Genomic DNA, 23,801 nt, shown 5'->3' on the forward strand with positions numbered 1-23,801 from the left:
TGTGGAAAACAGTCCTGCAGTTCCTCAAAATGTTAAACATGGAGTTATACGATCCAGCACTCGCACTTTGAAGTATAATGAAAGAGAAATAAAAACACATGCCTACACAAAAACTTGTACATGAATATTCATAACAGCATTATTAATATTAGCCAAAAAGTGAAAACATGTCCATGAGCTGGAGAATAAATAAGATGTGGGTATCCATACAATGGAATATTATCCAGCAATAATAAAGAACGAAGTGGGCCAGGCACAGTGGCTCATGCCTGTAATAACAGCACTTTGGGAGGCCGAGGTTGAGCCCAGGAGTTTGAGACCAGCCTAGGCAATATGGTGAAAACTTGTCTCTACAAAAATACACAAGCTAACTGGGCATGGTGACACATGCCTTTATTTCCAGCTACTCAGGAGGCTGAGGCTGGAGGATCACCTGAGCCTGGGAGGCAGAGGCTGCAGTGAGCCAAGATCATGCCACTGCACTCCACGCTAGGCGACAGAACAAGATCCTATTTCAAAAAAAAAAAAAAAAAAATGGGAAGTGCTGAGACATGCTAACTAAAACCTGCCCAGAATATCATTCGCCTGCAGTGATGCCTAGTAGAGATGGGGTTTCACTGTGGTCTCGATCTCCTGACCTCATGATCCGCTTGCCTTGGCCTCCCAAAGTGCTGGGATTACAGGCGTGAGCCACCGCACCTGGCCCAAGTTTCTTTTGAAGTCTTATAGTGACTACTGTTGGAGACAATAGATGAGAAATGTTTCCTAATCAGATCTTTAAAAGGCACTAGACTCTTAATTAATCTCTTTAGGATTGGGAGGGCCTGGAAGAAAAAGATCTAGCTTTGCAAATAGAGATTCTTTACAGATACACATTTTCCCCCACAAAGGACAGCTTTGCAGGGCCATTTCAAGAAACATGTTTTGGGATAAAATATTTTTATTTTCTTTCTTGCCTCATAATGTTATGCCAGAGTCAGTTTGGAAAGTAAGTCACGATATATAGGGTTAAATAAACCCCATCTGATGAAAATTTATAGTTTGTAGGGCATGACACCCCAGACCTCTTAGATAGAAACTTGGGCAAGATAAAAAATCAAAGCTTAGTCCTCACCCGTCACAAAAGACTACACAGTGGATGATTTGATTTCTATTAAATGTCTATAATAGGCAAATCCACAGAGACAGAGGCAGGTTAGCGGTTGCCTGGGGATGGGGTGGAGCAAGCGACAGCATGAATAAGGAATGGCTGTTCATGTGCAAGGGGTTTCTTCCTGGGGTGGTGAAGTGTTCTCAAATTAAATGTGGTGATAGCTTCACAACTCTATGAATATACTAAAGCCACTGAGATAGACACTGTAAAGGGGCAAATCTTATAGTGCGTGAAATATACCTCAGTAAAACTGTGTTTAAAAGTGAGGGGTAACTATATTAATAAAACCATGGGTGTCCAATTTCTGACTTCCCTGGGCCACATTGGAAGAAGAATTGCCTTGAGCCACACATAAAATACACTAACACTAACAATAACTGAGGAGCTAAAAGAAAACTACACACACAAAAAGTTTCATAATGTTTTAAGAATGTTTATGAATTTGTGTTGAGCCTCATTCAAAGCCATCCTGGGCTGGTCTCGAACTCCTGAGCTCAAGCAATCCTCCAGCCTCGTCCTCCCAAGGTGCTGGGATGACAGGTGTGAGCCACTGCGTCTGGCCACCTGGACTTCTATGGAGTGCAGGAGTCCATGGTAATGACCCGAACTTAGCATTTCATCAGACTTGGTGATGAAGCCAGGAGACAGGGCAAGCACTGGGCCCTGAGAGACAGCTCCCCATGGTGAGGGCAGAGCAGGAATGTACTCAGCAGGAGGGTGCATGCTGCAGGGAGCAGTGACTCCTGTCACTGTGAGGCTATGCCGGGAAAGCCTCTGCAAATCAGCCCCATGGGGCACCACACACCCTGGGGGAGAGATCCATGTTGTAAAACCAAAGGGTTGTATCCCCAAGGCCCAAATCTCACAGTGCTCCAGGAAAGCTGGCTAGTACAACCAAAATAATGGAATCAGTAGAGGCCCAGGTGGCTCTGATGGGGGACCAATTTTGGTGACAAAAAGAAAATAACATTTAAAAAAATATTTATAGATGTAGTGCATTTTTGTTACGTGGATAAGTTGCATAGCGATGAAACCTGGACTTTTAGTGTAACCATCACCCAAATAATGTAAATGGTACCCAATATGTACTTTTTCATCCCTCATCCCCCTTCCACCCTCCCACCTTGTGGAATCTCCAGTGTCTATTATTCCACTCTGTATGTCCATGTGTGCACATTGTTTAGCTCCCACTTACAAGTGAGAATGTGGTATTTGACTCTCTCTTTCTGAGTTATTTTAGGTAAGATCATGGCCTCCAGTTCCATCCATGTTGGTGCAAAAGACATTATTTCATTCTTTTTTATGGCTGAGTAGTATTCCATGGTTACGTATGCCACATTTTCTTTACCCAATCATCAGTTGATGGACACTTAGATTAATTCCATGACTTTGTTGTAAATAATGCTGCAATAAACATACGAGTGCAGATATCTTTGTAACATAATGATTTATTTTCCTTTGGGTAGATACCCAGTAGTGGGAATGCTAGGTCAAATGGTAGCTCTAGTTTTAGTTCTTTGGGAAATCTCCATACTGTTTTCCATGGAGGCTGTACCAATTTACATTTCCACCAATAGCGTATGTGTTCCCTTTTCTCTGCATCCTCACCAACACCTGTTGCTTTTTGACTTTTTAATAATACATTGACCTAGGAAAAGAATTTATGACAAAGACCTCAAAAGCAATGCAACAGACAGGGTGCAGAGGCTTATGCCTGTAATCTCAGCACTTTGGGAGGCAGAGGTGGGTGGATCACTTGAGGCCAGGAGTTCAAGACCAGCCTGGTCAATGTGGTGAAACCTCGTCTCTACTAAAAATACAAAAATTAGCCGGGCATGGTGGCACGCATCTGTAGTCCCAGCTACTTGGGAGGCTGAGGCATTGAGGTGAAATTTTTCCCTTGACCCCCTTCATGGGCAGGAACTGGAGTGGCTCATCTCACCCTGCAGTCCACGGATGGCTGTGTTAACAACTCAGTGAAGGGTCAGGGTGACAGCCTCCTGCACTTGCCCTTTTTGACAATCAAGTTCTTGTTTGGTGTCCAGGAATAATCAGGTCATATGAACTATTTGACAGGTAGTATGTGAAGGATTTTATTGGGCAGTAAAAGTGGCTGTCAGCGGGATGGGGAATTGGAAGGGGGATGGTGCAGGAAGGTGATCTTTCCCTGAAGCCACACTGTCTGAAGTTAGCTGTGTCTATCCATAGTCACCGACGCTCAGCCGCATGTATCCCTGATACTCAGCAGCTTGCATCCCCGACCACTTGCATCAGCCACTTATGTTGTTCTTTCAGCTGAAGTCTTTTTATGGGTACAGCATAGGGGTGTGGCAGGCTAAAAAGGCAATCATTTGGGCAGAAAAATGGGGTCAGCTGTTTTCACTTAGGGCTGAGGTTCCAGGCTTGAGGGTGGAGTTTAGCTGGGAACCCAGACCTGCAGGGTCAGCTGCTTTCACTCAGGGCCAAGGTTCCAGGCTTGAGCGTGGGGTTTAGCTGGGAACCCAGCCATTCTGTATCAGCAGGAGAATCACTTGAACCTAGGAGGCGGAGGCTGCAGTAAGCCAAGATGAAGCCACTGCACTCCAGCCTGGGCAACAGAACAAGACTCTTTCTCAAAAAAGAGCTCCTCCTGGAGGGAGGAGCTGCGGTGCTGGAACTCTGGAAACAACTCTTTCCATGTGTATTAGCATCTGTGTATCAGGGCTGGTCCCAGCAGATCTGTCCTGTGACTCTCTTTCCCCTGTGGCCTCCCCTCCCTAGGAGGCAGATGGGGTTCCCAGCCAGCTCCTGGGCCCTCGTGTTCGCCTGTGCTGCCACGCTATCCTAACTGGTCAGGCCTGTGGTTTGAGCTCAAGCAGCCACATGCTCCCAGGGTTCTTGGATGTCGCTAAAACCCCTCACTTCTTTTACATCATTCAATTGGGCTGCATTCACAGACTGTTTCCCAATTTCTCCTCTAAACAGATATGAGTTTCTTATAATACCATTTCCAGAATGAGAGAGGCTCTCCCTTGGGCACTGACATGGAGGATCAACTTGCAAAGTTCTCCCAGATAAAGAGAAAAATGATGAAGTGATGAAAAAATGGGAGAGAAGATGACAGATATAAAAGTATAGAGACCAGAGATCAAAACCCAAGAACAGAGGGTGTTCCTGAGTAAGAAGCAAGAACCATTAGACTAGAACAAATAACCAAAGGCATAATTAAGAAAAACCGAAACTGCCGTTGCAAAATTATAACTGAAACAGTGGCAGAGATCTGAGCTAACCCACTCCATCTTGCTTCTAACCTCCAAGCTGTCCTTGCTCATTCCTGGGTATAGGCTGAGCTAACTTTCGGAGGAATTTTAGTTTATAGTTTATTGTTTGAAACAAAGATAACAGCCCTTTGAAAACAAACCCCCTTCTTGCCTGGGGACTAGACTGCCACGTATTGCAGGACTAACAAATTAGTCAAAAAAATAGAAATTATGGTTTAAGAGTCATGCAGCTGGAGACAGATTCTGACCCTCCCCAAACTGCTCCTGGGGATAATATCACTATTGTAAAACCTAAGATCGGTGCTTAGGATATTTTGCAGTTCCTGCGCTTGGTGAATCAGCTGGCACCACCCAGACTGATAACTGGCTCATCTGATCTTGTGGTAGGAACTGACTCAGTGCAAGAAGACATCTTCGACTTCCTATGATTTTATCTCTGACCCAACCAAGGAGCACTCCTAACTCATTGCCCCCCACCACCAAATTATCCTTAAAAACTCTGACCCTGGAATACTTGAGGAGACTGATTTGAGAAATAATAAAACTCGGGTCTCCCACACAGCCAGTTCTGCGTGAATTACTCTTTCCCTATCGCAATTCCCCTATCATGATGAATCATCTCTGTCTAGGCAGTGAGCAAGGTGAACCCTGCTGGGCAGTTACAAAACTGTCTCAAGAATGAAAAGATTAAATCTGAATGTTTAAATTCAAAGAACTCTTTATGTTGCAGGAAACGTCTGTGAAAAAAAGAGCTCCGTACCCAGGACATCCTGGCAGAATTCTACTTACTTTATTAAAAAGAAAATCAACTTTTCCATTATGAAAAGAATAAAGAATATACAAATATATTCTAAGAAAATACAGATTAGCAAAAGGAAGGAATAAAAATCATCCATTGCCCTACCACCCAGGAAAATGCTCTGTTAATGTTTTGGTACATTTCTTTTAGTCCTATTAATATACATATTATTTTTTACATAATTGCAATTTATACAATATACAAAAATTTAAATTTTCTATCATTTAAAAACACTTGTAAAATTATGAAATTAATACATGCTAATGAAGAAAAGGTTTAAAATTGGAGGCAAAATATGAAGAAAAAAGTTACCCGGAATCCACTTACCCAGAATTAACCACAGTTAATAGTGGGGTACATTTCTTCATAGCCTTTCTATCTACACTTTTGTACATAATCTAATCTAATTCTTTTTTTTTTTTTTTTTTTTTGAGACAGAGTTTCACTCTTGTTGTGTAGGCTGGAGTGCAATGGCACAATCTCAGCTCACTACAACCTCTGCCTCCCCGGTTCAAGCAATTCTCCTGCCTCAGCCTGCCCAGTAGCTGGGATTACAGGCATGTGCCAACACTCCCGGCTAATTTTTGTATTTTTAGTAGAGACAGGGTTTTACCATGTTGGCCAGGCTGGTCTCGAACTCCTGACATCAGGTGATCCACTGCCTCGGCCTCCCAAAGTGCTGGGATTACAGGCATGAGCCACTGCGCCCAGCTAATCTGATCTAATTCTTAAACATTGTTAACATGGAACATTTCAGAGACTCCAGACAGTAAATGATATGAAGGCTTATGGAGGGGATAAAAGGTTAGCCACAAGGTGATTTAAGTCTTTCATATTAAATAAAGCCTAAATACTCAGATAATTCAAATGAGTTTCAAACATGCAAAAACCCATACAAAGCATGTAGTAACTCTTCTATTAATCCCTGAGGTTTAAATGGCTTAGCCACGATAAGCAGCACTGGAATGTGACAGCACACACTTGTTTAAGTTCCGTGAAGTAGTGAAACTTTCGTGACAAGCCTGTCTTCTGGTTCTAGGAGAGCCATACAAGTAGGAAAGCAGGAAGCAGAAGGGCCAGGCCTCATTACTACCACAGACCCCACATCATCCCATTAGAATTTGGACTTTGGGGTCCAAGCTGAATAAGTTCTTTTGTACCGCAACAGTTTCATGGGAGAAGAGAGGCAAGAGCGGTACTCAAAGGGAAATGCATCGCCTTAAATGCTCTCATTGTGACATGAGAAGAAATGGAAAAATTAACCCAGCACTCAACACAATAACATAAAGAAGACTGAAAGAAGAATGTAATAAAAATAGCAACTAATGATGGAGAAAATGAAAAATCTGTAAATTGATCAATCCACCCAAGAGTCGGTTTCTGGGCTGTGGGTCAATTCACCAGAAAACTATTTGCTGACAGTCAAATGCTCCCTCTGCCTTTGCACACTAGGGCCATCTTCTCATTGTGTCCTCAACATGGCCTTTCCTGGGTGCACACATGTGGAAAGAGAGTTCTCTGTCTTCCTGCTCTTTTTTTTTTTCTTTTTTTTTGAGATGGAGTTTCCCTCTTGTCGCCCAGGCTGGAGTGCAGTGGCGCCATCTCAGCTCACTGCGACCTCCGCCTCCTGGGTTCAAGCAATTCTCCAGCCTCTGCCTCCCAAGTAGCTGGGATTACAGGCACCTGCCACCACACCCAGCTAATTTTTGTATTTTTAGTAGAGACGGGCTTTGGCCCTGTTGGCCAGGCTGATCTTGGATTCCTGACCTCGTGATCCGCCCACCTCAGCCTCCCAAAGTGCTATGATTACAGGCGTGAGCCACCACACCTGGCCTATCTTCCTCTTCTTATAAGGGCACTAATCCCATCAGGGATTCTAGTTACTTCCCAAAGTCCCCACCTCCAAATACCATCATATCGGGGGTTAGGGCTTCAACATATGAAGGGGCGGCGATCGGGGGCAGTGGAGGGAGAACACAAACATTTGGTCCATAGAAGATACAATTCTAAAAGACTGAATTTATCATTTGATGAATTGACCGGGCCTGCATGGGTGCATTTTTAAAATAAGCTAGGAAGGGGGAAAGCCTTCTTAAGCCTGAACATGAAACCTGGAAGCCACAAAGGACATGATAAATGAAGGTGACTAACAATTTTAAATGTATTAATTTTTTTTTTCTTTGGGACAGTCTCGCTCTGTCACCCAGGCTGGAGTGTAGTGGCACAATCTCGGCTCACTGCAACCTCTCCCTCTGGGGTTCAAGCAATTATCCCACCTCAGCCTCCTGAGTAGCTGGTACTAAGGGTGCGTGCCACCACACCCAGTTAACTTTTTTTTTATTTGTAGTAGGGAGGGGTTTTGCCATGTTGCCCAGGCTAGTCTGAAACTCCTGATCTCAAGTGATCTGCCCTCCTCGGCCTCCCAAAGTGCTGGGATTTACAGGCATTAAGCGCCTGGCCACAATTTTAAATTTCTACATTGTAAAGGTATGTTTGTGCTTGTGTGTGTGTGTGTCTTAAACGAAATCAAAAGAAAATATCTGTAATACATGAAAAAGACCAAAATTAATTTCCCACTTATCAAAAAATTTGCATAAATCAGTAATGAGAAAAACCACCTTATTAAAAAATTAGAGAAGTATGTGAACAGACTTATTACAGGGCAAAAAATACAAATGACCAATACACCTGAAAAGATGTCCAACCATCCAATAATGTAAATTTGAATCACTAAATATAACTTTTTAATGTATCCAAGTGCCAAAATGTAAAAGATTGATAATAAGTTATGTTGGCAACAGCATGGAGAACACATGTGTTCCAATACCAGGAATGCAAATGGGTGTCCTTTTTTGTTGGGAAATCTGGCAATATCTGTGAAAATTTTAAGTGTGCCCACTTATGGAATGTGTCTTACAGAAATCACTTGCACAGGCCGGGCGCGGTGGCTCAAGCCTGTAATCCCAGCACTTTGGGAGGCCGAGACGGGCGGATCACGAGGTCAGGAGATCGAGACCATCCTGGCTAACACGGTGAAACCCCGTCTCTACTAAAAAATACAAAAAACTAGCCGGGCGAGGTGGCGGGCGCCTCTACTCCCAGCTACTCGGGAGGCTGAGGCAGGAGAATGGCGTGAACCCGGGAGGCGGAGCTTGCAGTGAGCTGAGATCCAGCCACTGCACTCCAGCCTGGGCGACAGAGCGAGACTCCATCTCAAAAAAAAAAAAAAAAAAAAAAAGAAAGAAATCACTTGCACAAGGAGGCAAAGATAACGTACAAATATAATGTATATAGAAGCATAAATTCTTGATGTTGGAAAGGAACCTGTGGGGTACCCAGTCCAAGCTTTGAGGTCCACTCCAGTGCCAGGATGCCCTGGGCTACATCCCTGATACTCTCTGCCTGGGTGTCCCTTAGATCTCCCTGGTCGGTGACTATATAATCTAGTAACATACAGGCCTTTCAAACCAGGAGCAGAACATCTTCAGGAACTTGTGTGAGCATCAGACACCTACTCTCCTCCGAGTGCCCAGTGGTCCTTCACTGGGAACGCTTAAGGCAGCGTTTCTCAAACTTCAATGTATAAACGAATTATCTGAGGATCTTGCCAAAATGCAAATACTGATTTTGTCTGGGATGGGCCTGAGATTCCGCCTTTCTAACCAGCTCCCAGGTGATGCGGATGCTGCTGGTCCAGGGACCACAGTCTGAGTAGCAAGGTCATAAGACGTACTCTATTTTCTACCTTTGGTCTTCTTGTTTTCAGACATGGCTTTTCCATCAAATGTGTAGGCATCAGTCCTGTGACACTCATGTCCTACAGATAGGCCCCATGACTTGGTCATGCCCCTAGCATTGACCTCATACACTCATACTCCACTCCACTGTTTTCACCATCTGTTCTCCTGTAGAGCAGGCTAGTAGGTGATGGCTGTGGCTACTGCAGACTCCTAACTCAGACACCAGACCATATGTCCTTCCTACTCAAGGTCAGTCCAGCTGCTCCTCAACATGCCAGGCAGACCCCGTCTCTGGCACCAGCACCTGTTGCTCCCTGTGCCCAGAATTCCACTCTCTCAGACATCCATGGGGCTTGCCTCTCATTTCCTTCTAGCATCTACTCAAATAGGAGAAAGTAGGGCTAGAGATGCAAATCTGGACATCACCAGCAAACAGATATTGCTTAAAACCATGAGATCAGATGAGATCACTTGGAGAGTATAGACAGAGGCAAATGGGAGCCTTGGCCGAAGTCTTGGGGCAGTGACCATGTATAGGATGAGGAGGAGGAGGAGGGAAAGGGGGAGGCAACAACAAGAGGAGTGCCAGTGGGAGACAAGGCAACCAGGAATGGGGCGCTCAAGAAGCCAAGAGAAGAGCATGGCTGGAGAAGGATGGCGTGATCAGCACTCTTGTGTAAAAGCAGCAGCTTGAACACTCATGAAAGTACCGTGGGCTGTGAGCACAGGGAGAATGGGGGAGGAGATGCAGCAAGGGCAATTTGGAGAGGTCACTAAGGTCACTGATCCCTGGAGTCGAATGCTGGGCTAGCAGTGGGGAAGCCAAAGGCCTGCCCTATTTTTGCCATTGAATCCCCAAAAGGCTGATTAATTGGTGATACCTGGTCCCTCTGGACATGAAGATGGAGGAAAAGGCTGAAGTAAGGAGTAATGGGAAAAAAAAAAACTGTTTAAGAAATTGTCAGATCCCCAGATCTCCCCAACTCTGTTTAGCCAGATCACTGACTTCCTGCCCTCCCCTGCAGAAAGCCAGAGATTCATTTCAAGAGGGTGAATACAGGATCTGGTTAGGAGATACTGAACTCAGTGGAAAGCAGGGTGTCACACTGAGAACAGGAGAACCACATGAGTGTGGGCATTGTGGATGCTGGGGCAGCCCTATCCCCTCCCCCGGCCTCGTTCTTCACGCAGTTCCCAGAACGCTAGCCACCATCCCAACAGGAAGCGGAGAGTTTTCCAGTGAAAAGGGCCCAGACGTTTGAAACTGCCAAGCCCCACCTGTGCACTCGGAGCATCCAATCAGCTGTGAAGGGCTCACCCTTCCGCGTGAGCAGATTGCCAGATGGCTGAGGAAAAAAACATACATGAAAGATAAATCCCGACAGACACAAAATAATCAACTGGAAGACACTGAAACTATACAAGGAGACGAAAATTTCAAAAAAAAAAAAAAAATCATGAACACTTTTGAGCGAAGAAATACTATCCAGGAAATGAGATAATGGAGCAATGCCTACTGAACTCTGAGTTACATTGTATGACACTTAGTTAATGTCTACCAGAGAATTGGGTTTTGGTGGGAAGAAATCCCCACACATGTTGGTGACCAGAGGTGAAGTATTGTGTAGTGAGTGTGAGTAGAAAATCTGTTTAAAGTTTGGGTGCTTTTCAAAAAATATCTCTTACAACTATATTTAGAAGGTAGAAGAAAACAAATCCAGGAAGATTGTATAGCAGATGTGATATTTGAATGTGGAGCTGGAAGTATACCAAGGATTTCACCCAGGTGGACAAAGATAAGGAGAATATTCAAAGCAGAGACAACAATTTATACAAAAAAAAAAAAAGATGAAAGGGGCCAGGCGTGGTGGCTCACACCTATAATCCCAGCACTTTGGGAGGCTGAGGTGGGCAGATAACCTGAGGTCAGGAGTTTGAGACCAGCCTGGCCAATGTGGCGAAACCCCATCTCTACTAAAAATACAAAAATTATCCCGGTGTGGTGGTGGGTGCCTGTAACCCTAGCTACTCCTCAGGAGGCTGAGGCATGAGAATTGTTTGAACCCAGGAGGTGAAGGTTGCAGTTAGCTGAGATTGTGCCACGGCCACTCCGTCCTGGGCCACAGAGTGAGACTCTGTCTCAAAAAAAAAGATGAAAGGGTAAGTGTGGTATGAGATAGCACATCAACCCAAAATTCACTGGCATTCAACACCAAATAATTGATTTTCACTCCTGCATCCTCAGGTTGCCTGGGATTGGACCAATATAAACTGAGTTTGGCAGGCTTGGATCTCAACTGCAGGTTGGATCCAGGAGTGTTTCATCCTCTTTGGACCAATAGCTATCTAAGGCAGGCTCTTTTCATGATGGAGGCAGAAGAACAAGAAGACAAGCACATTTCAAGCCTCTGGACACACTGCGTCCACTAACATGCCATTGGCCAGCATAATTTATATGGACAGGCTCAACACTAATGAGTTGGAAAAGTATATTCCTCACTCACAAAAGTTTAGACTTCATTCCTGAACAGTAAACTCTAGCCAGGTGGGGTGGTGAGCACCTGTAGTTACAGCCACTCAGGAAGCTGAGGCAGAAGGATTGCTGGACCCCAGGAGTTTGAGACCAGCTGGGCAACACAGTGAGACTACATTTCAATAAATAAATAAATAAATAAAAATAAATAATAAAAGCCAACTCTTTAAAGTGTGTTTGGGGAATAACATGAACATATGCAACTTCTGTTTTTCAGTTACTTTCTGTGTGCATTTCCCTTGTTTCCTTCTGTCCTTCCTTCCTTCCTTCCTTCCCTCCTTCCTTCTTTCCTCTCTCTTGCTCTCCCTCTTTCTCTCTTTTTCCGTTTCTCTCTTTCTCTCTTTTTGAGATGGAGTCTCACTCTGTTGCCCAGGCTGGAGTACAGTGGTGTGATCTTGGCTCACTGCAACCTCCGCCTCTTGGGTTCAAGCAATTCTCCCACCTCAGCCTCCCCAGTAGCTGGGATTACAGGCAGTCACCACCATGCCCAGCTAATTTTTGTATTTTTAGTAGAGACTGAGTTTCACCACATTGGCCAGGCTGGTCTCGAAGTCCTCCCAAAGTGCTGGGATTACAAGCATGAGCCTCCACGTCTGGCCCCCTTGTTTCTTGTATGAGATGAGCATGTGCAGCTACAAAAGGCAACACAGGAGAGGCTCAGGAAAAAAACCAAGTCTCTTGGACTCACAGGTCCTAGAGACAGGAGGCACGGCAAGCCATGAAGGGCCACATGGGAAAGACACCAGAGTGGTCAGGAGGCAAACGACAGGAGGAGAGAGCCGAGGCTAGAGCCTTCATTGGAGCTTCAGTGGGAAAAGCAGAATGGGGCAGCGTAAACAGCTTAGCATTGGTTCATTTGCATAATTTTGTTGATCTTTGGCCTACAGTAGTGATTGCTAGTTGCCCAGGACCTGGCCCTGGGATGATTATGGCAGAGGAATATTGTTTCCTGGGCTGCATGGGCCAGATAGGGGAGGTCTGGTTTAGGACTGGTTTGTTTTCATATCAGAGGCACGTTCCTGGCAGGGTCCTTTGCTATCTCTAAAACTGGCTGGCCCAGGGAGGAGCAGTCTCTCTCCAGCTAAAAAGGTTTTTCAAGATCAAAATATACAGACAACTTAAAAATACATACAGTACATCCCTTAGAAACAAGAGTGAAAGTTATTCGACCAACATCAGCCATGTGTGGCTAATGAACACTTAAAATGTGACAGGTGTGATTAAGGAATTAAATTTTAGTTTTATTTAAAATTTTTAAGGTAAATTTAAAGAGCACATATGGCTTATAGCTATGGAACATGCAGCTGTGAACACCATAGTTAAAACCACATTTTGATCTCAGGATTCCTTTTATTTAATCAGTTCTGAAACTGTAGTTTTCTACATTTATATATTTGCTCTATTGTGAATTTTAGGATTTATTTTGATGATGTACTTTTCCTCTGTGAAGTTTAGAAGTGGCCATGGGGGTCATGTGGGCCAAATTAACTCAATTCCTGGACAAAAACTACTTCCCCGACCACCCCAAGCTTCTTGCCAATGTGTGCCCTTGGGACAAGAAAAGCTAGGAGAAGCTGTGGACAAATTAAGATAAATCTAGCAATATCATTAGAAAAATAACCCAAAGTGAATCCCTCTTGTGATGGTCAACATCAGATGGTCACACAGAAATGTTATTTTCCTACGAGTAATCTTGCATTATTGTTATGTGTAATTTCCACTTACAAATTCCACAAATATTAAGCAAGTACCTCTCTACTGGGAAGGAATATAACAATTCCAACAAATAAACATAAAAGCAGTGTATACATAAGAATGCCTCTATACAATTTTTTGAGCACTAAAATCTTAGAAAGTTGAAAAATACCAAGGAAATATAGCATTCTTATTCTTTCTCATTTCTTTTGTCTGTTCTTTAGAGAAAAAAAGATGGAGCAGAAAGCAAGAAAATTGTTCAACAGAATTATTGCAACTGACATAGTTTCTTATAAACAAAGAATGCATTGAAAGAGAAAACCTTGCCTCAGCAAAGTATATTACACAATAAGAAAGAAGAATTTCAAAGATAATAAAGATAATTTCTCACAGATGTCTGATCAGAAAAAAATTCTCAACTTTCTAAACTTTTCTATCATAATTTCACATATTTCTCTGGTTCATGTATAAAGGGAACATAACTTGAGAATATTCCAAGATGAATACATCAGCATTCACATAGGTAACCAGAAACATGGGTGTTAAATCAATCACAGGAGTAGCTGGGTTCCTTATCCAGATAAGACAGTGAAAAAAGACCAAGAAACCAATAGCCAGTGACTTTAAAAATTGTTCAAATACGCTTCCTCGTCACTTTGTCTCTTGAGGTTCTTTGTAAAAGCCAGAGTTTCACAATTAACTTTACAGCAATCAAAAAACTTTAATCATTCACTAAAACAAATGCCATTTTCACTCATCAAATTGGCAATAATTAGGAAAAAAGTGATAATATCATGCTGGGAGATTCACAGCACGCTTTTGTGGGAATCTAAATTGGTACAACCACTTTGGCTGCATGCCTCAAAAGCTTAAAAACATGCCCATTTTTTCTGCACCTTCTACTCCTGACAACTTATTTAACTACAGGGATGTTCTTCCCAGCTATGTGATATACAGCCATTAAATGGCTGAATGCTATGCAACCATTCAAGTATTATTGCAGAATATATCGTGATATGGGGTGGAGGCAGAGTCTAGCTCAAAAATTATGATTGTATTTGGGTAAGGAAAAATTATATGTACACATAAAAGTAATATGAAGGGTAATAAAAGTAATATGAATATTTTATAAATATTTTAGATATTTTCTTCATTTTCTTTTATTCTTGTTTTCTTTAGTCTTATCTATATTTGCTAATATGTCTATTTGATATGTATTGCTTTCACAAGAAAAAATAACTTCAATGATCATATAAAAGGAGGGAGGGGGAGCAAGTGTTTTAAATACTGCGACATGAGGCTGTGAAAGCTCTCAGAATCAAAATAAAGTCACCTATGTTAAAAATCCCAACAAACAGAGCCAGATGAGGCCTTGAAGAGAGGGTTGTCAGGTACAAAAACTATCACAAAAGACTGCAAAAATCACAACCTTGCACAAAGTCCATCTCAACCTTACACAAAAAAATACCTCTACAAGGACATCTGCCCAGCAACTGCCTGTCCAACCTCAGACTGGTGCAACCCTTGTTATTGAAACTTGTAGTCAAGGATAATGATCCCAAAGCAGTTATGTAACCCTCCTTATTTTTCCTCTAAAAACCCTTGTCTTCCTTTACCTCCCTGAATAGGCACACAGCGTACATGCATTTCCATCGCAATGCCTATTCCCAAATAAATATCATTTTCTTTTCAAAATGTTTGTAATTTAGGTTGACGAGGCCTGGCTGCCCACTCTGTGGTAGTTGCCATCTGTTGCTTTATTATAACAAACTGCATTTAACTCAAGCCAGGCTGAGTGGCTTTCTTTATCTTGCCATTGATGCTCCCTAATACTCTAACCCAAACTTCGTATCATCTGGAATCTGGAGATCGTTTTTAGCCAAAGAAGAAACCCACGTGTTGATTTGTAACATTTCAGCACCACCACCTGCATCACCAAATAATTTAAGACTTGTGGAAATAAATTCAAATCCTCAACATCTGGAATGGTTGAGACGCACGTATAAAGAACAGACATTTATTTCTCACAGTCCTGGAGGTTGGGAAGTCCAAAATCCAGATGCTAGCATGTTTGGTGTCTGGTGAGGGCTGCTCTTTGCTTCCAAGGTGGCACCTTGATGCTGCATCTTCTAGAGGGGAGAAACAGTGTGTCCTTACATGTTAGGAGGCAGAAGGGCAAGAGGGCCAAACGCTGCTGTGTGAAGCCTCTTTTAAAAGGGCCTGAATCGCATTCACAAGGAAAGAATCCTCGTGACTGAATCACCTCTTAAGGCCTCCAATTCCTAATTCTATGACATGGGCCATTAAGTTTCAATACCTGGGCCGGGTGCAGTGGCTCACGCCTGTAATCCCAACACTTTGGGAGGCCGAGGCGGGCAGATCACCTGAGGTCAGGAGTTCAAGACAAGCCTGGACAACATAGCAAAAACACTGTCTCTACAAAAAATACAAAAATTAGCCGGGTGTGTTGGCACATGTCTATAATCCCAGCTACTTGGCTGGCCGAGGCAGGAGAGTCACTTAAACCTGGGAGGCAGAGGCTGCAGTGAGCCATGATCATGCCACTGCATTCCAGCCTGGGGAACAGAGCAAAACTCTGTATTAAAAAAAAAAAGTTTCGATGCCTGGATTTTGGAGGGGACACATTCAAACCGTAGCACCATTTTATATTATTTGTATATTAGGGTTAATACCTTGTCATCTCTGACAAACCATTTCTAAGAAGGTAGAGGTTTGCATGTGAGGCTTGAGCCATTATCCTGCACAAATTGTTACTTCCTTAAGATATGATCTAATAGACCTGGAGACCTGAATGCACTTAACACAAATGAAAGTTTCTGCCTCCTCCCTCAGCCCATTTGAGCTTCCATTTCCCTCTGACCCAGTGCTCCGTCTACCCTTTGCAGTCTCAAGATGCTTCTCCCTGGCAGAAAAATCAAAAGCAAAATATGAAAAAGTATAAGCCGGAATTTTCAGAGTAACTGTCCAGAGTGCTTCAAATGGCAGCATTTCCAATCCTGGTTTGTCTCATTTGCCTTATTCAATAAAAGAACAAGAACAAGAACAAAAGAATACTACTCCGTATGAGCTTTGACATCACCTCTGACCATTTTTACTTTCATGTTGTTAATTTTGCCATTTGACTGTTTCCATTATATGCTATTAACTTCTGTTCAGATGTCACTCACTTAAAAATCTGGGGGCATTTTCCATTGTTGTCCCAGTCAGGCAATTATAACTTAACCTAAAGCCAACCCTGCTCTCAGGTCAGCCTTGGCATAAAATCCCATTCAGAGAAATAACAATCCATCAGAAAAATGAAAACCATTAAAATCTTTGTGTGTCTCTCAAGAAAATACCACAGAATGAGTAAGCAAAGCTGAAAACAAGATAGAGAATAGAAGTTGATACTGAGTTAGAATTTTCCCTCCAAACACTTACTATTGACATGTCAATAGTAAATGTTTTGAACGCCAAGGGTTTGGAGGGAAAGAATGGCGTGGTCAGGACCGCAGGCCTGGAAGCTGACGCTGGCTGGCAACACTCAAAGTAACAAGACAAGGATCTAGCTGAGGGAGGAGGCTCAGAGGGCCTCAGGATGCTGCCATCCTAATGAAGAACAATCACACAGAGGGTGAAGGCAGTGTTCTAAGAGGATGCACTGCCCTCCTCATAGAACACTGTGTGAGGAATCCCAGCCACCCAAGGTCAGGAGTCACATGAAAGCTGCTTGAAGATGTTCCTTGCAAACCTAGCATCTGAGAATATGGACCCACAAAATACATTCATTAAGGAGAGGCCCATTTTACATAATGTACATTTACAAAGCTAATACACTTTTGACATATTTTCACACTTTTATTTCAAAAACATCTTGAATTACATGCAAACTTTCAGGAACTCGTCACCAACAAGGTCCATTCATGATGTAGTGGGAAATAACCACTGTGTAATGATAGCATAAGCAAATCAAGTTTTGATGAGAGGAAATAGGGGAAGAAAGCTGAAGAGAAAACATGCTTCCTTTATAATGCTTCTTTATTTTATTGTCCCCATCCCCAACCCACCCCCAAGGCCAAGTAAAGAACTGGGAGTAAAAAGTTAGAGCACTGAAGATAGATTTGGGACACATCTGGGTTTCTCACCTGCTAATGCAGGATCTAGTTTCTCACGAAGCAGCGTCTGCCTGTCCAAGGATTGTGGAAATACAGGTGTATGTTCCTGCATGTGTATCCATGAAGAACAAGTCCCTTTCTCCGGCTCAAGGCCCCTGGAGCCAGGCCCTCCTTCATAGGCCACCACAGTCACCACCATGCAGGTTCTGGAAGCCTCAGGATGCCCCAGGGACTTCCCACTCCCAAGCCAGGTAGTGCCCCAAGTGGAAGTGATAAAACCCTTTTTTCGCTCCTTTGTTTCCCTAGAAATCCGGCAGCTTCTAAGGTTCATGTGCTACAACTCTTTCTATTTTCAATATCCACACACATGCAGGTGTGGTAATGGATCAACTACTGCGTGCAACTGGGGCTTCACCCCACCCAGAACATTCTAGGGGACAGAGGGTGGTAGCACATTTCAGGTCATCCAGCCACAAGAGTGGGGAGTTGGAGCATTTATCCACAGACTCCATCTACCACTGGAGAGAACTGCCCTGGGACCCCTGACAGCACACACTTTGGGGGTGCTCCTGGGGGGAGTACAGCAAGTTCAGAAAAGTCCTCAGGCAGAGAAGAGAGAGGCAGGCATCAGGGTGGGAAGGTGTCAGCATTCTGGAAGCCTTAGTTACATGTGAACTCAGATGGGCCAAAGGGACACAGGACAAGGTATTGACAGCATCTGCCACAACTCTCTTGGGAGGTACACAAAACCACCTGAGTAAACATTTGTATTATTTCCTGGATATAGGAGCAATACATTTTACATAAAGATGACAATTCTTCACAAATTTGTTCTTAAGTGCAATGCCATTTCAATAAAAAATCCCAACCATAGGTATCATGGAATTTGACAAGATTACAAAATTAATCTGGAAAGAAATAAACAAGAATATCGGGCTGGGCACAGTGGCTCGTGCCTGTAATCCTAGCTCTTTCGGAGGCCGGGGAAGGTAGATCATTTGAGGTCAGGGGTTCGAGACCAGCCTGGGCAATATGGTGAAACCCAGTTTCTACTAAAACTACAAAAATTAGCTGGGCATAGTGGTGCATGCCTGCAGTCCCAGCTACTTGGGAGACTAAGGCAGAAGAATCACTTGAACCCAGAAGGTGGAGGTTGCAGTGAGATTGTGCCACTGCACTCCAGCCTGGGTGACAGAGCAAGACTCCATCTAAGAAAACAAAAAAGTCAGAAAATATTCTGAAACAAAGAGAAAGTAATGGGCGATATGAGTCCTACCAGGCATTGAAGTGCATTATAAAGCTTTTACCTACCTCATGGGTCTAATAAAGCATGAAAGGAAAAGCCTCTCCCCACGTGGTGTCCCCTCCCTTGGTTGTATCAATTTGAATCACACTGATATGCCTTATGCAGAATCTACATAAAAAGAAACCTTTTAGGCACACACCGAGGAAGGGGCTGAATGAGGGTAGCTGCTGATCGTTCACTGGTATTGGGGACAAGAAAATTACCATTGCCTCAGGAACTGCCAGTAAAGACATAGGAAGGTTCTGGCTCCCAGAAAAACAAAGTCAGAAGCCAAGCCCAGGGTGGAAACAAAGAAGATCAGAAAAAAATTAGACTATTTCATAAAAGCTATGATGCAGAGGAAGTCCAGCGGAGGAGGGCCCAAGTGTAGCACAAGTTTCCAGGTGACACTGAAATTGTATCAGGTAACTGAGACACCTCACACCTGCCTAGACAGTTAGACATGGCTAGAAAGAGAAAAGGAAATTTTTTTAGATACCAAGGAGAAAATAGGAAGAAGAGCAATATGAGTGGATGGGAGAGGTAGCCCCACATACCATTTAACTGATTTTCCGGGCAAAGCACTCAGGGTCATCTCCCAAGGAATTTATAGTCTAGTTAAAGACCAACAGGGCTCTAAATAATAATATTTTTTTTGAGATGGAGTCTTGCTCTGTCACCCAGGCTGGAGTGCAGTGGCACAGTGTTGGCTCACTGCAACCTCTGCCTCCTGGGTTCAAGTGATTCTCCTGCCTCAGCCTCCCAAGCAGCTGGGATTACAGGTGCGTACCACCATGCCCAGCTAATTTTTGTATTTTTAGTAGAGACGGGGTTTCACCATGTTGGCCAGACTGGTCTCGAACTCTTGACCTCAGGTGATCCACCAGCTTCAGCCTCCCAATGTGCTGGGATTATAGGCGTGAGCCACTGCACCCGGCCAATAATAGATTTTTAAATAATAAAGCAGTTTAGAATGGGACTGGATGATACAAGCCAGTTGCTACTGGAGCTAGAAGGAAGGCAGCTGACTTCTGATGAGAATATATGGAAGGATTTCAGAGAAAAGGACGCATCAGAGCCAGAACTCCACAGAAGAGAAGTAGGGTCAAGAAATTCAGGGCTGAGAGAACTACTTAAGTGGACCTTCAGCAAGGCAATTAAAGGAGGACAAGCGGTCCTGCAGCACTTCCGCCAGGGAAGATGCAAAGAGAAAGAGAGAGAAAGAGGCATCGTTAGAAATGTTTCGCAGAGACCTTGACGGTACACTTGAACTGCAGACATTGAAATCTAACCATTAAGGAAGCACTGAATGCTTTTAAGGGAGGAGTGACAGGAACCGCTCTGTGCAGCAACAGTGCAATCGCTTCTCCTTAAATTCATGATTCACATCTTTAGAGAAAACATTCCTCACGCCTAAGAGAAGACCACACAAACAGCCTAGCTGTTTTCTTCCTCTGTCTGAAGTGCTATGCCATGTGATGCCTCAAATTGCTACAGCCGTCATCAACAGCTTGGGTAGGGCAGAGTGGAAAGAGGGAAGAAACGAGGTCTGTGAGGACATAAATATGCCACTGAATGTACTCCGACCCGAAAAGGACCCTCCAGTATTGGAGTTCAAAACACCCTCTCTAACATCCACCTTCTCCTCCAGCTCCTGCCCACTCCTCTGCTCCCACAAGGTAAAACTCAGAAGTGTCGTCGCTACTCGCTCACCTTCCATTCCCTCTTCAATTTGCTTCTGCTCCCACCAGTCCATTGAAACTGCTCTCCTCAAGTCCCCAAAAACCTCTCTGTCACCAAATCCAGTGAGCACTCCCCTGTCTTCACATGACTTGGCCTCTCAATAGCTGGCTCTGCCTTCTCAAAACACCCTCCTCTCAGCTTCCAGGACCCTCCTACTTCACTGGCTGTCCCTTCTCAGTCTCTTCCTCTGGTTCAAAGTGTGGTCTCTGGACCAGCAGCATCAGCATCACCTAAGAACTTATTAGAAACGCAGGTTCTTGGACCCCATCCCAGACCTGCTGAATCAAATCTCTGGGCGGGGAGGGGCGAGGCAGCAATCTGTTTCAGCCAAGCCTTCCAGGTGATGCACACTAGAGATTGAGAAGGACTAATCCGAAACTGTCGGCATTCCTCATGATGAAGTCCTGATTCCTTTCTTTTCTCTGGCTACATTTTCTCCCATGATGATGTCATCTAAGCCCGTGACTGGAAATCATCTATATGCTGACAACTTCTAAATGTGTATCTTCAGCACCCATCTGGGGATTACACAGCCATCTCAAATTCAACATGTCCAAATGGAAGGAAGGAACTCCAGATGTTCCCTCTAAAATCTGGTCGCCATCCATTTTTTTCCATTTAAGAAAATAGCTCCACCATTCCCCCAGTTGTTTATTAAAAAACTTAAGTCATCCATGAGTCTTCCTTTTCCCCAACTCCTTATCTCATTAGCAATAGTACATCTAGTGGGTCTATCTCTAAATTGTCATGAATCTGTCCTCTATTACCATTATAGGCCAAGCCACAATTTCTCTCCCCAGTCCACTGCAAAAGTCTCCACCCAGGTACTGCTCACGCCCACAAAACAACCAGAGTGGACTTTTAAGAAGGTAAATCAGGCTAAGCATAGTGGCTCACGCCTGTGATCCCAGCACTTTGAGAGGCTGAGATAAGTGGATTGCTTGAGCTCAGGAGTTTGAGACCAACCTGGACAACATAGCAGGACCCTGTCTCTAAAACAAACACAAAAATTAGCCAGGCATAGTGGCTTACGCCTGTGGTCCCAGCTACTCGGGAGACCGAGGTAAGAGGATAGCTTAAGCCCAGGAGGCAGAGGTTGTAGTGAGCTGAGATCATCCCACGGCACTCCAGCCTGGGCAACAGAGTAAGACCCTGTCTAAAAAAAAACAAAAAAGAAGAAGGTAAATCATGTCGCATCATTCCCCTTCTTAAATCTTCAAGGGCTTCCTATCATATTTAATTATTAAAACCCAAACATCTGTCATGGGCTGTCAGGCCCTATGGTCACTTTCTGTATGGCTTCCTATATCCTCTCTGAGGTCTGAGGTCAGAGACTATAACTATTTAATTCACACTAGGTGCTCAATAAAGTAGAGGAAATAATTCTTCTGTTGTGATAAGATGAATTCAGAGTCTAACTTCTTTAGCTTCTCCTTACTTGCTGAGGAGGATCTACATGATGTGGACAAATCACTTTCCGCCAGGACACAGGAGATGGGAAAGGAGACTTCCAAAGAATGATTTGATGGTGCTGTGAACCTCAGCACAATCGGGCTCCGTGGGCAAACACAATAGGGTTTGACCTCCAAAGACAAACCCTACATCCCACTCCCCACTCAGTCCGGAAAATGACCTTCACTGTTTATAGTGAGATATGGGTGGTTGTGGTCATGGGAGAGGCAATGGGAGTGAGTCTGGAATGAAGAATTATGCAGGGCCATTTGAATAGCCACTTCCTGTGGGTTGTCCACTCTTGGAGTGGTTCATGAGGTCAATGAAAACTCCTAAGAATCCATAGGCCAGACCATTAACCCCATTGTGGCAGCTTTTAAAAATAGCAACAAGGTCTCTGATATTCCTCCTGTTGAGGAGTGGGCTCTGTGTCCTCTGTCCTTGAATCTGGGGGCTATAAGACTTCTTCGTTTTTTTTTTTTTTTTTTTTTTTTTTTTTGAGATAGTCTCACTCTATTGCCCAGGCTGAAGTGCAATGGTGCCATCTTGGCTCACTGCAACCTCCGCCTCCCAGGTTCTAGCGATTCTCCTGCCTCAGCCTCCTGAGTAGCTGGGATTACAGGCGCACACCACCATGCTTGGCTAATTTTTGTATTTTTAATAGAGGCAGGGTTTCACCATGTTGCCCAGGCTGATCTTGAACTCCTGACGTCAGGTGATCCACCAACCTTGGCCTCCCAAAGTGCTGGGATTACAGGCATGAGCCACTGCGCCCGGCAAGGGGGCTATATAACTATTATGTCAACAGCATACAGTGGAAGTGACGCTACATGACTTCCGAGCCCAGATGGGAAGTGGCATTGCAGCTTCTTGTTTGCTGAAACTCTCACACTTGGAGTCCTGAGCCACCATATAAGAAGTCCATCCAAGCCAAGACCACCAGGCCATGAGGAAATCAGGCCACACAGAGAAGCCACAGGTAGGCACCGCAGTCAGCACATCTGATCTTCAAGTCCTCCCAGCCCAGGTGCCACTCAGGCAAGTGCATAGGCTTCAGATGACTGCAACTCCCAGCTATCTAGGCACCCCTAGACTTAAAGTCTTCTCAACTGACACCCCAAACATAATGGGGCAGAATCAAGTTCCCGCTGTGCCTGTCCAGCTCCCTGGCTTAAACAATCTGTTGGCATAATAAAATGGTAGTTGGTTTAAACCACCTAAGTTGTGGGGTATTTGCAGCACATCAGTAATAACCAGAATAGGTCATAAGGCAATCCCCTTAGGTTCCCTAATTCTTCCCCTCCAAGAAATCCCAGGCTATTTGAGCCCTTTCCTGATGGGAGGAAAGCAGTCCACCAGAACATACGATTCTTTTGAGGAAAAGATGGGTTTTAGCGTCTTGGAATCAAGCTTCACAGAGCGCCTTCTACCAGTGGGCAGCCAGCCCCTTGCCTAGGCTGATCTGGTCACCCACTTCCAGCCCCACCCCAGCTCCATCCTCCCACCCGGTTCTGTCCTCCCTGCAGCCCCTGAGCCTCTAGGCGACTCAGAGATGCTGTGCTGCCTGCCAAGTTCATCTCCCAGTGAGCCATCTCTGAGGAAAGGAGGTAAGGCTCTGAATGCGATGTCAACCTAAGTATTACATAAGACTGATAGGTTGTAAAATGGCCTCGCTGCCTAGTGCTCATTCTAACTGGCCACAATCCAGTCCTCCCTGTTGCACTGAGTCAGCTCCCTCCAAAGGCAGCACTTTCCAGGCCTCCCGTTGCCCTTTCCCAGCAGACCTTTCAAGTGCTCACCCACACTCACATAAACATGGCCCAGGCACTGTTTACAGCAGCTCTCCTCTGTGCATTCTCCTGGCTTCTCCTGTCTCTCGCCATTTGTCCCTCCTCCCCTGCAACTTGAGTGACAGTGATTGGTCCTGAGATGCAAATACTTAATGCAAATATGTTTACAATGGAGCAATGGAGCCTCAGCTTTTTTTTTTTTCTTTCTTTTTAAGAGAGAGAGAGTGAGACAGGGT

Source organism: Macaca nemestrina, chromosome 15 (assembly GCF_043159975.1).
Source record: "Macaca nemestrina isolate mMacNem1 chromosome 15, mMacNem.hap1, whole genome shotgun sequence".
Taxonomy (NCBI): domain Eukaryota; kingdom Metazoa; phylum Chordata; class Mammalia; order Primates; family Cercopithecidae; genus Macaca; species Macaca nemestrina.